Genomic DNA, 15,332 nt, shown 5'->3' on the forward strand with positions numbered 1-15,332 from the left:
ACTGTTGCTGATCTGTGTTGCTAGCAGTAGGATAGCATTGATTGGGACTTGGGGCCAGGCTACATGCATTCTTGATGGGGGACTGTAAGACTGTAACTTCACAGGTCCCACAAGAATTGCTGGTCAGTTTTCATCTGTGATGAGTTGCAACGGTCGTTTGAGTATTCAAAATGTTAATAGGGCTATATTGTACTCTGTTAATGAATTGAAATTGATCAGTCATAGAATCACAGAATTTACAGTGCTGAAAGAGGCCATTTGTCCCATCGAGTCTGCACTAGCCCTAGGAAAGAAACCCTACTTAAGCTCACACCTGCATCCTATCCCACCTAACCTTTTTGGACACCTAAGGGCAATTTAGCATGGCCAATCCACCTAACCTGCACATCTTTGGACTAAAGCTAAATTAAAGTACTTCACAGAATATTTTTAAAGCTACTCGTAGAGCCTCACTTGAAGGAGGAGAGGAATGTGAGTATTTTATAATTGTGTATGCAATTGGAATAATTAAAACAAAAACAGAAAATGTTGGACAATCGCAGCAGGTCTGACAGCATCTGTGGAGAGTGAAGGGAGCTAACGTTTTGAGTCTGGATGACGTTTTGTCATCCTCTTGTTCAAATATCTCCATGGCCGTGCTCTACCCTGCCTTTGAACTCTCAATCGACTCTCTCTGTCTTCCTCCAATTCTGTTTTTTTTTTTTGCCCCCACTGCCTTTGCCTATGATTGGTAATTGTACCAATCCAGGACTTAAGAACTGAAATTCCCTCTAGTAAGGGTACAAAACAAATTCCACCTGCTGTGATTAGTGTGTAATATTAATTAAAAGGTTGGGCTTTTATGATTTTGCTGACATGTTGATTAACTGCTTATTGTTGATGCTTCCTTTAAAAAAAAAAAAAAAATGGTGACTCATTTTTGGCAATTAAGGGACGAATTTGTACCGTGCACTTTTGGACACACATTGTTAGTTTTGTGTTTAGCTGTATGGCGTAACTTTGTTTTGTTATGACGCTCATTCTTGCCTGCCTGTTGGAAACCGAGCTCGGGAAGTCCTGACTGTCTTCGGACCACCTGGGCATGCGCAAGCCCGGAGCAAACTGCGCACGTGCTGTTCAACATCTTCATGCTCTTTGGGCCCAGGACAGGCCCAGCAGAACGATGCAGCGAGGCAAAAGAAGGATATGTAAACCCAGATCAGGTGACTGGGTGTGTAACACCAGAGTTAAGTGTCCCAGAGAGAGGGGCACAGGGAGAGGAAGTGCCAAGTAAGGGACACAAACAGGAAACAGAAACCGGTCCCAGTTAAGGAGAGGATCAGAAAACCAGGTTTCAATTAGAAAAGGGCCTCAGAGAGCAGACTTTAAGTAAAGTGGGTTCGGGAGAAGCCCTGGCAATTGAGGAGAGCTCAGAAGAAACCCTGAAGATCCAAGAAGGTAGCTGAAGGTTGGTGGCTCTGTGCTGCGGGCCATTGGGGCAAAGGTATCTCTTTGGAGCAGTGGTGTTCTACTTGGTGCAGCTGAATAGTTGAGATTGTGTTTGTAAGTTGATGCTTGAGTGTACGCGGGGACCCAGGGGGAATGGGATCGCGGCACGCGAGATTGAAACCCTGCACGATGGGCTGTCATTGAATCGAGTTGGAACAACCTTTGGAGAGAATTCCAAGGTGGGATCTTGGAAGGTGAAGACGATTGTAAACCCTTGTGAGAGGGATGGAGCTTCAGTGAAATTCATTAACTCAGTGTGACTAACATCTGGATGGCTTGTTGAGAAATCCATGGAAACTGTTTTGGCCACATCTGTCATTTATTGCATAACGTAATGTGTTCAACCACAGTTTGCCTGTTAGTTCACATGTACGACATACTTGCCCTGAATGCTAGAGCATAAGATAAATATCATAAATTGTTTAATCATTCTGACTGTGTACAGTAATGTTTATTTTTGTTTTTTTCAAAACTCGTGGAATCTTGTGGCTTTATTCTGTAAGTAGATGTCTTAAATCTCAAACTTTGTCCATTTAAACAAAACATATTAGCCCTGATCAGGGTCCCACCAACAACTTGGGAGTCTGGTCAAGAACCATAACAATTTGAAAGTTATTACTTTCGAACTTCTTAGCAAATAGGATCAGGAGGAGACCGTTTGGCCCTTCCATTGTATAGTATGTTTATAGTCCTGTGTTGTAGCCTCGCTGGGTTGGTATCTAATTTTTATGTATATATAGAGTGTTGCTCTTGGCATGCTTTCCTGCACTCCTTATTAAGCCAGACTTGGTCCCGCAGCTTGATGGTAATGGTAGGGTGAGAGGTATGTTGTGTTAGGGAGTTACAGATTGTGGTGGAATAAGATTTTCTTGCTCCTCCTACCCCACAGTGCCTCAAGGATGCCCAGTTTTGAGCAGCATAGATCGGATCTGAATCTGTCCCATTTAGAATGGTGAGAATGCCACACGGTGTGATGGATGGTATCCCCAATCTGAAGACGGAACTATGTCTCCACAAGGATTGTGGCGATCATTCCTACCAACAGTGTCATGGACAGAAGCATCTGTGACAGATAGAATTGGTGAGGGCGAGATCAAGTACATTTTGTTCTTCTATTGGCACTCTCACCAATTGCCTCAAGCTCAGTCTGACAGGTATTTCCTTCAGGATTCCTCGGTCAGCTCGGTCAGTAGTGTTGCTACCCAGCCACTCTTTGTGATAGAGATTGCAATCCCTCGCAAAGTAGCTACTTGCAGTCATTCTGTAATTCAAACAAATAGTCTCCAAATGATACAGATGCTTTTCTCTGGGTAATTTTAACTTGTAACACCCGGTGAAAAACAGGTGATAACTAATCAACCTTCTAATTCATACCTTGCCTAATTTTCTTTCCCATTGTTGTTTGGCAATGAAAGAAAATTAAAATGATTCCTGCAGTGTGAATACACTGAAATGAAATGAAAATCGCTTATTGTCACAAGTACGCTTCAAATGAAGTTACTGTGAAAAGCCCCTAGTCGCCACATTCCGGCGCCTGTTCGGGGAGGCTGGTACGGGAATTGAACCGTGCTGCTGGCCTGCCTTGATTAGGACAAGGGGGGAGACGGCTCGGAAAGGAGATCTTGAGACTGTGGAAATCTGGCCTTTTTTCCTACCTGCTATTTATAGGTATGGCTTGTTTGGTTGCATGATCACCTCTGAATCACAAGGTTCTGGTCTCACTCCAGGGGTTGAGAACAAAAACCAAGGCTAACAGAACTCTAATGCCTCATCTGAAAGTTAGCACTGAAGCAGGGCCTTATTTCCCTGCTTGGGTAAATGTGAAAGATCCCATGGCACTATTTTTGAAGAAGAGTTGGAGAATTATCTCCGTGTACTGGACAATATTTATCCCTCTATCAACATCACACAAAGCAGATTTTTTGGTCATCACATCACGTTGTTTGTGGGAGTTTGCTGGGCTGCCACTTTGCCTCCATAACAACAGTGATTGCACTTCATAAAGTACTTAATTAGCGATGTCCAGTAGCAGTGCAAATCACTGTATAAATACAAGTCTTTGTATCTTTTAAAAATTATTTTTCATGCCATCTCCTCCCACTGCTTCTAAAACCGTAAAGATATGGTGGAGCACAATTCCGTGAACAGCAGCCACTCGTCATATTGCCCGCAATCTTTCTGGCCCACCCTCTCCACACTTTGGGGCCCCATCCCCTTTCTACTACTGGGGTATAATTTCCCCACAGTTAATGTCATCCTGGCAACTAAGGTAGAACAGATTATGAATCTAATGTATGTCACACTGCCCATGTGACTAAATGGTCAGCTGCACACCATCTTTTCGGTTTCCAGCTTTTCTATCAGGGCAACTGTACAAATGAATTTTCTGAGCTACAATTTTCAGTGGAGGTCTTTGGACAAAGAGAATAAAATGATATTGGGTTTGTTGCGAAATTAAAGAACTGCAGGTTGCGTGCTTGTTAATAGAGATAAAGTGGACAGGAGCATTTGCCCATTCCATTTGGGAACATGTCCAAATTGATATGCTGAGTCTTCCTTTTGATGTGCGGGTTGGTTAAATGATCTGTGGTAGTGTGAATTTTATTTGAAGCACATATAGGTCCAAGCATAACAACGGGCCATAATTTGGGACTGCTTGATATTTTCCCAGAGTGGCTCTTAAGAAGTGTGTTGTTGGGACAAAGGATATACAATTTTATACAATGTGAGAGATACCAACGTTTAATGCAGGATGTGCAAAATATTCCAGTCCTCGACATTTTTCAGTGTGTAATGAATGAAAATCAATCTTTTAAATTAGATAATTTGTTCAGGCGCCTATTTATTTCTAACACACTAAATGGAATGATCAATAATAGACACTGAGTTACCACAACGAATACACAATGTAAATCCATAGACAGCAGCCTTGTGTGAAACATATGGAGGGTACTACTCAGTAGAAAAGATGTGTGAAGAGATCAGCTCAGACCGTAAGAGGGTCATTCAGGAGTCTGGTAACAGCAGGGAAGAAGCTGTTTTTCAACCTGTTAGTGCATGTTCTCAGACTTTTCTATCTCCTGCCTGATGGTAGAGTTTGGAAGAGAGAATAACCCGGGTGGAAGGAGTCTTTGATTATGTTGCCCGCTTTCCCAAGGCAGTGGGAGGTGTAGATGGGAGTCGATGGGTGAAAATGAAAATGAAATGAAAATCGCTTATTGTCACAAGTAGGCTTCAAGTGAAGTTACTGAGAAAAACCCCTGTGGGAGGCGGTTTCACATGATCGACTGGACCGCGTTCATGACTCTCTGTAGTTTCTTACAGTCTTGGGCCGAGCAGTTGCCAGACCAGGCTGTGATGCAGCCAGATAGGGGATGCTTTCTATGGTGCATCTACAAAAATTGCTAAGAGTCAATGTGGATATGCCGAATAAGTTTGTGGCAGAAGGGACAGCAAGACCAGAGATTGCAAGATTGCAAAAATGGTAAAAAGAGAGAGATGAAGACTCTGTATCCGAAAGCAAGCACCATTCGTAACAAAATGGATGAATTGTGAGCACAGATACAAATAAATATGTATGACCTGATAGTAAATACAGAGACACACTTATAGGTTGACTAAAACTGGGGCCTGAATATTGAAGGATATTTAACATTTTGAAAAGTTAGGAAAAGGTGGTGGTTTATCTCTGTTATTAAGGACAGTAGTGAGTAATGACCTTGGCTCAGAAGAGCTAGCTGTAGAATCGGTGTGGGTAGAGATAAGAAATAGAAACGGTAAGAGATCATTTGTAGGAGTGTTTTTTTATGGTTCATGGGCTCCTTAATAGTAGTTACACAGGACAAAATATGCAGGAAGAAAATGGGGCATGTAAGAAAGGTACCACAATAATCACGGTGACTTTAATCCACATGTAGATTGGACAAATCAGGTAGCAGGCTATTTTGGACCCAGTAATGAGCAATGATACAGGATTAATAAATAACATTGTGGTAAAGAAGCCTCTTGGTGACAGAGATCAGAACATGGTAGAATTTCACATTCAGTTTGAAGAGGAGAAGTGTGGATCTAAGACTAGTGTTTTCAACCTGAACAAAGGAAATCAAAGGATTTGAAATCGGATCTAGCTAAATTGAATTGGGAAACTAGGTAGGACAATAGAGATGAAGTGGCAGACTTTCAATAAGATATTTAATGACTCAGCAAAGATTTATCCCAGTGAGAAAACAAGACTATTTAAGAAGGATACATTATCTGTAGCTGAACAAGGAAGTTAAGGGTAGCATCAAATTGAAATAAACACTGTACAAATCTGCAAAGGTTAGTGGTTGGTCAGATTTTATGAACCAGCAAAGAATAACTAAAAAAACATACAGAGAGAAAGTTGAATACATTTAGCTAATAATATAAAAACAAATAGTAATAGTTTCAGCTAGTATATAAATAGGAAAAGAGTAACAAAGCTAGAGCTGGTCCTCTAGAGAGTGGGTCAGAGTAATTGATGATTGAAAACAAGGAAATGAACAGAAATTGTGTCACTCATCACAGTGGAAGACTTGGAAAACTTCCTAAAGATACTTGAAAATCAAGAGGTGCACAGGAGGAAGGAACTCAAAACAACTCCATCACTAGGAAAAGGTTGCTGGGAAAACTATTAGACCTGAAGGCTGACAAATCCCCAGGACCAGATGGCTGGCATCCTAGTGTCGACAGAGGCAGTAGATGCATTGGTTATAATCTTCCAAAATTCCTTAGATTCTGAAAGTGTCCCAGTGGGTTAGAAAATAGCTATGGTAACATTTTATTCAAGAAAGGAGAGAAACAGAAAGCAGGAAGCTGGCCTAACATCTGTCATTGGGAACTTGCTAGGATCCATTATTGAGGAGGTTATAGCGGGATGCTTAGAAAATCATAATTTGATCAGGCAGAGTTGGTATAGTTTTGTGAAGGGGAAATTGTGTTTTAATTTGAGTTTTTTTGAATAAGTAACAAGCAAGGTGGATAAAGGGGAACCTGTTGAGGTGGTGTACTTGGATTTCCAGAAGGCAATTGATGAGGTGCCTCATCAAAGGTTACTACGCAAGATACGATTGCATGGTGTAGAGGGAAACCTATAAACATGGGTAAAGAATTGGTGAGCTAACAGGAAGCGGAGAGTAGGGATAAATAGGCATTTTATGGGTTGGCAAGTTGTAGCTAGTGGAGTGCCACAGAGATCAGTGCTAGGGCCTCAAATCTTTCATATCTACATGAATGATTGGGATAAAGGGATTGAGTGTATGTTAGCTAGATTTGTCCATAACGCCAAGAAAGGTAAAGGAAGTTGTCAAGAGGAGGTAGTAGGTCTGAAAAGTGACAGGTTAAATGAGTGGGCAGAAATTTGATAGATGGAGTACAATGTGGGAAAATGAATAGAAAAGCTGTTTACTATTGGAATAGAGGGATATTTTAGAACTGGATAGCACAGAGGGACCTGGATGTCCTGGTTCATAAATCATAAACCGTTAGTATGCAGGTACAGCAACTGATCAAGATGGCACATTAAATATTGGTATTTATTGCAAGGGGAATTGAATATAAAATAAGGAAATTTTACTGCAGCTGTATAGGGCCTTTGTGACCACATCTGGAATATCGTGCACAGTTTTGGTCTCATGATTTGAAAAAGAATATAATTATGTTAAAAGCTGTTCAGAGAAATTTCACTTGACTCATTCCTGGGATGAGAGCTTCATCTAATGAAGGAAGGTTGAACAAGCTGGGCCTCTATCTATTGGAGTTTAGAAGAATGAGAGGTGATCTTATTGAAACATAAAAGGTGCAGAGAGGATTTGATAGAATAGATACCGGGGAGGATGTTTCTACTTGTAGGGGAGTCTAGAACTAGGGAACACATTTTAAGAATAAGAGGTCTCCCATTGAAGAAGGAGATGAGCAGCTTCTCTAAGGGTTGATAGTATGTGGAATTCCCATAAAGGAGTGGAGATTGGGTAATTGAATTTATTCATAGAGTGATAAGAATTTTACAGCAAAGAAAGAGGCTGTTCAGCCCATCGTACCTGTGCCGGCCATCAACCACTTACCTATTCTAATCCCATTTTCTAGCACTTGGTCCATGTCCGTATATGCTATGGCATTTCAAGTGTTCATCTAATGCTTCTTAAAGGTTGTGAGGGTTCCATCCATTCAAACAGTGAGTTCCAGATTCCCATCACTCTCTGGGTGAAAATATTTTTCCTCCGATCTCCTCTAAATCTCATGCCCTTTACCTTAAATCTATGCGACCTGATTATTGACCCCTCTACCAAGGGGAAATGTTCCTTCCTTCCTATTCACCCTATCTATGTCCTCCATAATTATGTACACCTCGCTCAGGTTTCCCCCCTCGGCCTGCTCTGCTCTAAGGAAAACAACCCCAGTCTAACAAACCTCTTTCATAGCTGAAAGAGAGAAGAGTTAAAATAAGTTGGAGTTAAACAGACTATTAATAGACAAGGGGGTCTAGGGTTATGGGGGCGGCAGACCTCAACCAGATGGACCATTATCTTATTGAATGGCGGAACAGGCTCAAAGGGTTGAATGGCCTTCTCCCGCTTCTAAATCCAATGTTCCTATTGTAAAGTGCAGTGAAACGTCAGTATGATCAGTGAACCTCTTTGTACGATAAATGGATTGCTTGAAACAGTGCAGTTTATTACATTTAAGTTGTACCACTTTAGTTCATTGCCATTTTATTTAATGGAATTCTTCCTTATCTGCCGTAAGGCTCCATTTCTAAAGATAATTGCAGTTGCAATGGCTATGCTGAAGTTGACATCAATGTACTGTCATCAGATTTTTCTAACGTTTTAAAATTTGATGGTATTAATATATTTTTAAAGGATTGCTTCATGCAAACATAAGGGGGTAGACAATTGGGAGATAAGATGACAGGATGGGAAGAGGCAACTAGAATTGAAGGAGAACCGTGTGAAATATAAACATAGCATGGATAAAAGAAAGACTTGCGCTATAATAGCACCTTACACAACCTCCGAACATCCCGAAGTGCCTGAGGTACTTTTTAGATGTAGTCACAGTTGTAACATAGGAAACACATGAGCCAATTCGCATACGGCAAGCTCCCACAAACCACAATCTGCTGAAGACTAGACCTGTTTTGAGGGCTAAATATTGACAAGGTGTTGGGGATATGATACTCCAGATTTTTCAAAATAATGCCCTGGAATCTTTTGCCTTTTTCAAAAGGCATATGCGGCTTCAGTTTAAAGGCTCACCTGAAAGACAGTACTTTCAACAGTGCAGATCTCCCTCAGTAGTGCACTGGAGTGTCACTTTTCACATTTTTATTGTAAAAATAATTGACTAAAAGCACTGTTGAATAAGCACTATTGCTGTAGACATTTTGTACCTTAAACTACAGAACATAACTTCCCTTTTTACTTTTAACACAACAGAAACACCCATTTCACAGGTATATTTCTACAAAGCAGTTGCCCGCTAATCCACTCTTGCTGCAGCAGTTACCTCACTTTCAAACTTCTTTCTCTTTGTTTCGCGTTCAGCTTGCACTCTGACCTTCCAGAGAGCGCGCTCCCTGATTCTGTGCTGCTGCTTTTACTTAACTGTCTCTGGAGCAATATTCCCATAGGTTTTTTTATCTCCATTCTTCTAGATGCTCACCCTGCTTTTCTCTGTTGATCTTGGTGCTGTTTTCTCTTGAGGCTCATTCTTTCTGCCTCGAGAGGAAAAACTCTTCACTGGCTGGAGTTATACTTAACCAAGGACATTGCTGCTGATTTCCACTGATTTCCATTTAATTTGGTATTACTAAAGACCTTTGGTGCCACATTCGGTCAAATGTAGCTTTAATGTCAAGGACTCACTCACCTGACCTCTGGAATTCAACTTTTATTCAGACCAAGTTCATAATGAGATCTGTAGCTGAACAATCCTGCTAACCTAGACATCGTATAACAGAATATAGGGGTTCCTTGTTGCAATGTTGTAGCTCCAACCTATCTATAGCTGCTTTATCAATGATCTTTTCTTCATCATAAGTTCAGAAATGGGACTGTCTGTAAAACAGTGTTCAGTTCCAGTTGCAATTCCTAAAATAATAAAGCAGTTCATTGTCACGTGCAAGAGAATTTGGATAGCATGCAGGCTTGGAGTCCGAAGTGAAAAGTAACGTTTGTGCCGTATAAGTGCTAGGCAATGATTGACTCCAACAGGAGAGTCTAACCTCCCGCCTTGACGTTAAATGATACTTTCATTATTAAATCCCCACTATCGGACTTCCGGTGACGGCGGGCGGGAGGCGGCCGCACAATGGAGGGCTCCCGTTCGGCAACTGCATTTTCGGGGCTTTAAGCCCGGTCCCAGGGCCCGCGGAGGCGGCAGAAGCAGGGAGAAGGCACGGAGGAGGCACAGTGAAGACACAGGAGGAAAAAAAGAACAAAGAAAAATGTTGAGGGTGAGCAAGAAAATGGCCGGAAAAAAAACAGCTGGAGGTCCGTCGGGGAGTGGAAAGGTCACCGCGGGGTCACCAGGAAAAATGGAGGCTGGAGCACCAGGGGAGGCCGCACTGCTTACGGCTGAAGAAATAACTACGGTGATGGCTGCGGAATTTGAAAAGCAGTTGGCGCAGATTGCGAAATGCATGGAGACGGTGAGGAAGGAGATGAGGGAGGTTTTGAGTGTGCTGGTGGAGGAGGTGGTTTCCCCGGTGAGGACGGAGGTGGCGAGCGCAGTGGCGGAGGTGCGAGAGCAAGGGGAGGTGCTGAAGGAAGTGGTGGAGACGTTATTGCAGCACGGTGATCAACTTGCCTTGATGGGGAAAGAGATGCAGAAGGTGATGGATACTAACAAGGATCTGCGAGGAATAATGGAAAACAGATCCAGGCGACAGAATTTGAGGATTGTGGGGCTGCCCGAAGGAGTTGAAGGACCGAAGCTGACTGAGTATTTTGCCGCGATGCGGGCAAAACTATTGGGGGAGGGGGAGGATCCCTCCCGATATGAACTGGATCGGGCTTATCGGTCGTGGAGGCCTGTACCAAAGGCGACTGAGCCGCCAAGGGCAGTGACTCTGTGCTTCCGTAGGTACAGGGTGAAGGAGAAGGTCCTGAGCTGGGCCAAGGAGAAGCGGGTGGTGCAGTGGGCTGGAGCTGGTATACGTGTATACCAGGACTTTACGGTGGAGCTGGCAAGGAGGCGGGCTGCCTTCATCCGGGTGAAGAGGGCACTGTACATTAGCAAGGTGCAGTGTGGCATTGTATATCCAGCGAAGCTGAGGGTGACTTACAAGCTCAGGGACTTTTATTTTGGAACGGCGGAAGCAGCGGAGGAGTTTGCGAAAGCAGAAGGACTGTGGCAGAACTGACAAATTGAGGAATGGCCATGTGCCGATGTAACCTCATGACTGTATTTTCTTCTTTTTTGTATCACTGCGTGCGGGTGTAGAGATTAAAGGAGCCAATGTGGTATATATTTGGACATGGGAAGGGACGGGACTTACACTCGAAATGAGAGTTCTTTGGGGTGGAGGTGGATATGCGGGGTTTGTGTGCTAAAAGGGGATCTTTGGGCTTTCCTAGGGCCGGGCAAGTGGGAAAGGGATCCAGGCGGGGGCCTCCACGATGGCTGGTTTAAGCCGGCCAATGAACGGGAGTGAGGTGGGGGGAGGGGCTGCGGCCATCGGAGCCTGGCAGAACAGGTCTAGCCGGGGTGGAAAGTTGGGGGGAAGGAACTGAGGTTGGGAGGAGGAGTTTTACAAGAGGCAGTGGATGGGAGGAGCTGGAGACCTGGTGTGGGGGGGGGGGGGGGGGGGGAGAGAGAGCTGTGTAATATTAAGGGTGACTACGGGTAATCCCTGATTCCTTTTTGTCATTTGTTTATGTAAACATGCGGGTTGAGGTTTGGGGGTTGGTTGTTATTATGGGGACTGACATATCTTGCTGATTATTGTTTATTGTTGATGGATGTAAATGTGGGAGAAAATGTGAAAAAGGAGGAGAATAAAATTTTTTTTAAAAAAATTAAATTAAATCCCCACTATCCACATCCATGGCTGCTGTGTTTATCATCTGGAAGATGCACTTCAATTACTAGCCCAAGTTGCTTCTTCAGCACCTTCCAAATCTGCAAACGCTATTCTAGAAGGGATACGTCCTACATGATTTTCTCCAGGTTCCGTACCATTCTAACTTAAAAATATATTGCTGTTCCTCATTATTACTGTGTTAGGATCTGACACTACCATTACCTCCATCACGTGAACTGCAGTGGTTCAATAATGTCATAGAATCATAGAATTTCTACAGTGCAGAAGGAAGCCATTTGGCCCATCGAGTCTGCACTGACCCTCTGAAATAGCATCATACTCACACCAACTCCCCTGCCCTATTCCCGTAACCCCACTTAACATGCACATCTTTGGACACTAAGGGGCAATTTAGCATGGCCAATCCACCTAACCTGCACATCTTTGGACTGTGGGAGGAAACCAGAGCACCCGGAGGAAGCCCATGTAGACACTGGGAGACCGTGCAAATTCCACACAGTCACCCAAGGCTGGAATTGAATCTGGGTCTGTGGTGCCATGAGGCAGCGGTGCTAACCACTGTGCCACCCCAGGTCAGTCGCTTCCGCCTTGGAGGGCAATTGGAAATTAGCAATAAATGCTAGCCTTGCCAGCGATCGCTCACATCCCATGAATGGAGAAAATTAGGCTTGAGGGGCAAAAAAGTCAATTTCTGATCGTCATGCTGCAGAATAGGTTTTGCTTAGCCTTTAGTAAAACGCATGACGAACAGAATTGCCTTGCACTAGGAAAGAGCACAAAGGAAAGCACTGACATTGGGAATGTGTGTTAACTGGTCTACAACATGCATTGATTAAGTGAATTAGGAAACTTCAGCTTATACTAATTTTGGCAACAAAGATTTACAATTTAAATAGCGTACGGTATCACTTTTCTATTGGTCTGACCTTGTTAAAGTTAGGAACACTGGAATAACTTCCTTGTAATTTGATTAACTTGTAATACTCTTTTTGAAACGTTGGGGCAGTGAAATTGGGGTGGGGTACTCCAAAGATGTGTTGGGAACACCCCTCCCCCTGGCAATTCCCAGGTGAGGTTTGCATGTCAAAAAAAATTAGAAAGATTACAATTTCTAACTTATAGTAACTATAGTACAGACCCACGACCACCTCCCCTCCGGCTTACCTCACTCTTTCCCACAGGGACTACCCACCCCTACGAAGACTGCCCCCTTGCCCCCCTCCTTCTCTCTCCAAGGCACAGCCCAATCCAACATTCGGAGTATGCACTTTACCGGGCCTGTGAAGGGCCTTTTAAACTTGGCTGAAACTTTAACTCACCTGGTTTACGGAAGGTAGTGCTGTAAAAAAACGAGTGGGGCATTCTTACGTTTGACTGAGCTCCCCTCATTGCTACATCCCAGGGATGTGCTGCACTGCCCGGATCCCGCCTGGCCTGAGTCAGAAGGCCGAGCAAGATAGAATCGAGAAAATATTTCGGGAAAATATTTCGGGTAAGAAAGCAGGAGCGGAGGGCAATTTGACTCTGCCACTCTGTGGAAAATTAGACCTGTTATAACTGAGCTTAAAATTGCACCTGATACATTACTATTCAAATTCCCTATTTGTATATCACAAATGTAACCTCTTAAAATAAGTGATGATGTAATCTTACAGTTGGGATGGTAATAGAACTTGATTATTTGATTATTTCTCTCCCTTTCTTTCCATTAAATTGTGTTACCTCATCTATTTACGACTGGTAACCTGGCTCAGTTTAATTAATACTGCTGAAATTGGGTTTAGCAAGCATTTTTGTGAAGTGCCAAGCCCTCCATCTATGAGCATCCTGATTTCAAATCATGTTCAACAGCTCTGGAATTGCCTTTCCAAACAAACCGCTTCGCCTCTCTGCCTGTCTTTCCTGCTTTGAGACGGTCCTCAAGACCTACCTCTTCGACCAAACCTGTGGCCATCTGCTCTTATGTGGCATGATGTCAAATTTTGTTTTATAGTACTCTGTGAAGTGCCTTGGGATGTTTTATTACGTTAAAGAATGATATAAAATATAATTTAAGAGGTGTAGAAGGAGGCCATGCGGCCCATCGAGTCTGCACCTATCCTCCAAAAGAGCACCCTACCGAGGCTCACTCTTCTGCCCTATCCCTATAATCCTACGTAACCTGCACTTCTTTGGACTGTGGGAGGAATCTGGAGGAAACCCATACAGACACAGGGAGAAAGCGCAAACTCCACACAGACAGTGACCCAAGGCCGGAATTGAACCCGGGTCCCTGGCAATATGAGACAACAGTGCTGACCACTGTGCCATCATGCTACCCTATATATAAATCTAAGATATATTAAACCATTTAACAGCTTAATTTGTGTTCATTAGTTAGCTTCTTAGTAAATTAAATGTTTTTGACATGGAAAAAATGCCTTTGCAGCTAAGAAAATTAACACAACTTGAAGAGTCTTTCTGAACTAGTCTTTCTGAACTAGTCTAATTCGCAGAATCTTGCAATTTTGACTGGGGAATGGCCAATTTTATTGGTGCAACCTAATCTGAGAGAATTGAATCATGAAAAAAACAATCTGCAAGATCGTGGAAAACACACATGCAAGTGGTTTTAGGCATAACTCGTGTTTATAATTTCCCAGTGGTTGTGCTGATTTTTTTGGACCAGATTACGCTGACATTGTAAGCCAAGGCTCTACCCTCTTACGTTTGATTTTGAATAACCCATCCATTTTCAGAAAAGGCTGTGTTTCTGCTGATGGTTGCCCTTTCTTTGAACTTTGTGCAGTGAAAGATAAATGTGATTCATTTCATTGATGAGACAGCAGATGAAGTGCTGAGTAGCCAAGAGCTTTTATAATTGTGTAAGCGCAATGAAAATGCCACCGTATTTGGCACTTTGCCAAGAACTAGCATGTACTTTATTTTTAATTTGTGTGATCCACATTTATTTATTGTGGCCACAGCTGATATAAAGGTAAAAAAAATACACATTCACTATGACGACTAAGTAAATCTTCAGTGTCTGATTGGGTCATTTTGTGCCAGAATTAAAATAATGGGCACAGTATAGCATTGGACAGAAAGAGAGGTGGTGATGGTGCCTGACGAAGTCTACTTTTTCCTGCTTGGCTGTCAGAATGTGCCTCATTGAACTTCATTTACAATAGGTTGTTCAATTGTACCAGAAACCTGATGCTATGCCCGGCATTTGCCACCTTTGATCATTTTAATCCTTTTTAAAAATAAATTGAGAATACCCAATTATATTGTTTTCCAATTAAAGGGTAATTTGGTGTGACCAATTCACCTACCCTGCACATCTTTGGGCTGTGGGGGTGAAACCCACGCAGACACAAGGAGAATGTGCAAACTTCACACAGACCGTGACCCAGAGCCAGGATTGAACCTGGGACCTCGGTGCTGTGAGACAGTAGTGCTAGCCACTGTGCCGCCTCAAACAATCCTTTTAAAGCACAAAAATTAGGAAGGTACAAACTCAATATTTATTTAATTAATTAATCACTGGTGAGGTCAATGTTTATTGCTGATCCTTAGATGCCCTTGAGAAATATGACAGTGGGGCCATGTTCTTTAACTATTGCTGCCATCGAATCATAGAATTGCTACAGTGCAGAAGGAGACCATTTGGCCCATCGATGAGCTCCGACCCTCTGAAAGAGCACCCTAGCGCTGTGAGGCAGCAGTGCTAACCACTGTGCTGCCCATAGTTCATTCAATGGATGCAGTTAGGTTGCCAAATTTGGCCTGAATTTAC

At 42.9% G+C, this 15,332-nt stretch overlaps 1 protein-coding gene across 1 annotated transcript in view; it reads left to right on the forward strand.

Annotated features, from left to right (window-relative positions):
• Positions 1-15,332, forward strand: part of abhd12 (abhydrolase domain containing 12, lysophospholipase) — a 168,221-nt gene that overhangs the window by 79,547 nt on the left and 73,342 nt on the right. The gene's annotated exons all lie outside the window — the stretch shown is intronic.

Source organism: Scyliorhinus torazame, chromosome 1, assembly GCF_047496885.1.
Source record: "Scyliorhinus torazame isolate Kashiwa2021f chromosome 1, sScyTor2.1, whole genome shotgun sequence".
Classification (NCBI taxonomy): Eukaryota; Metazoa; Chordata; class Chondrichthyes; order Carcharhiniformes; family Scyliorhinidae; genus Scyliorhinus; species Scyliorhinus torazame.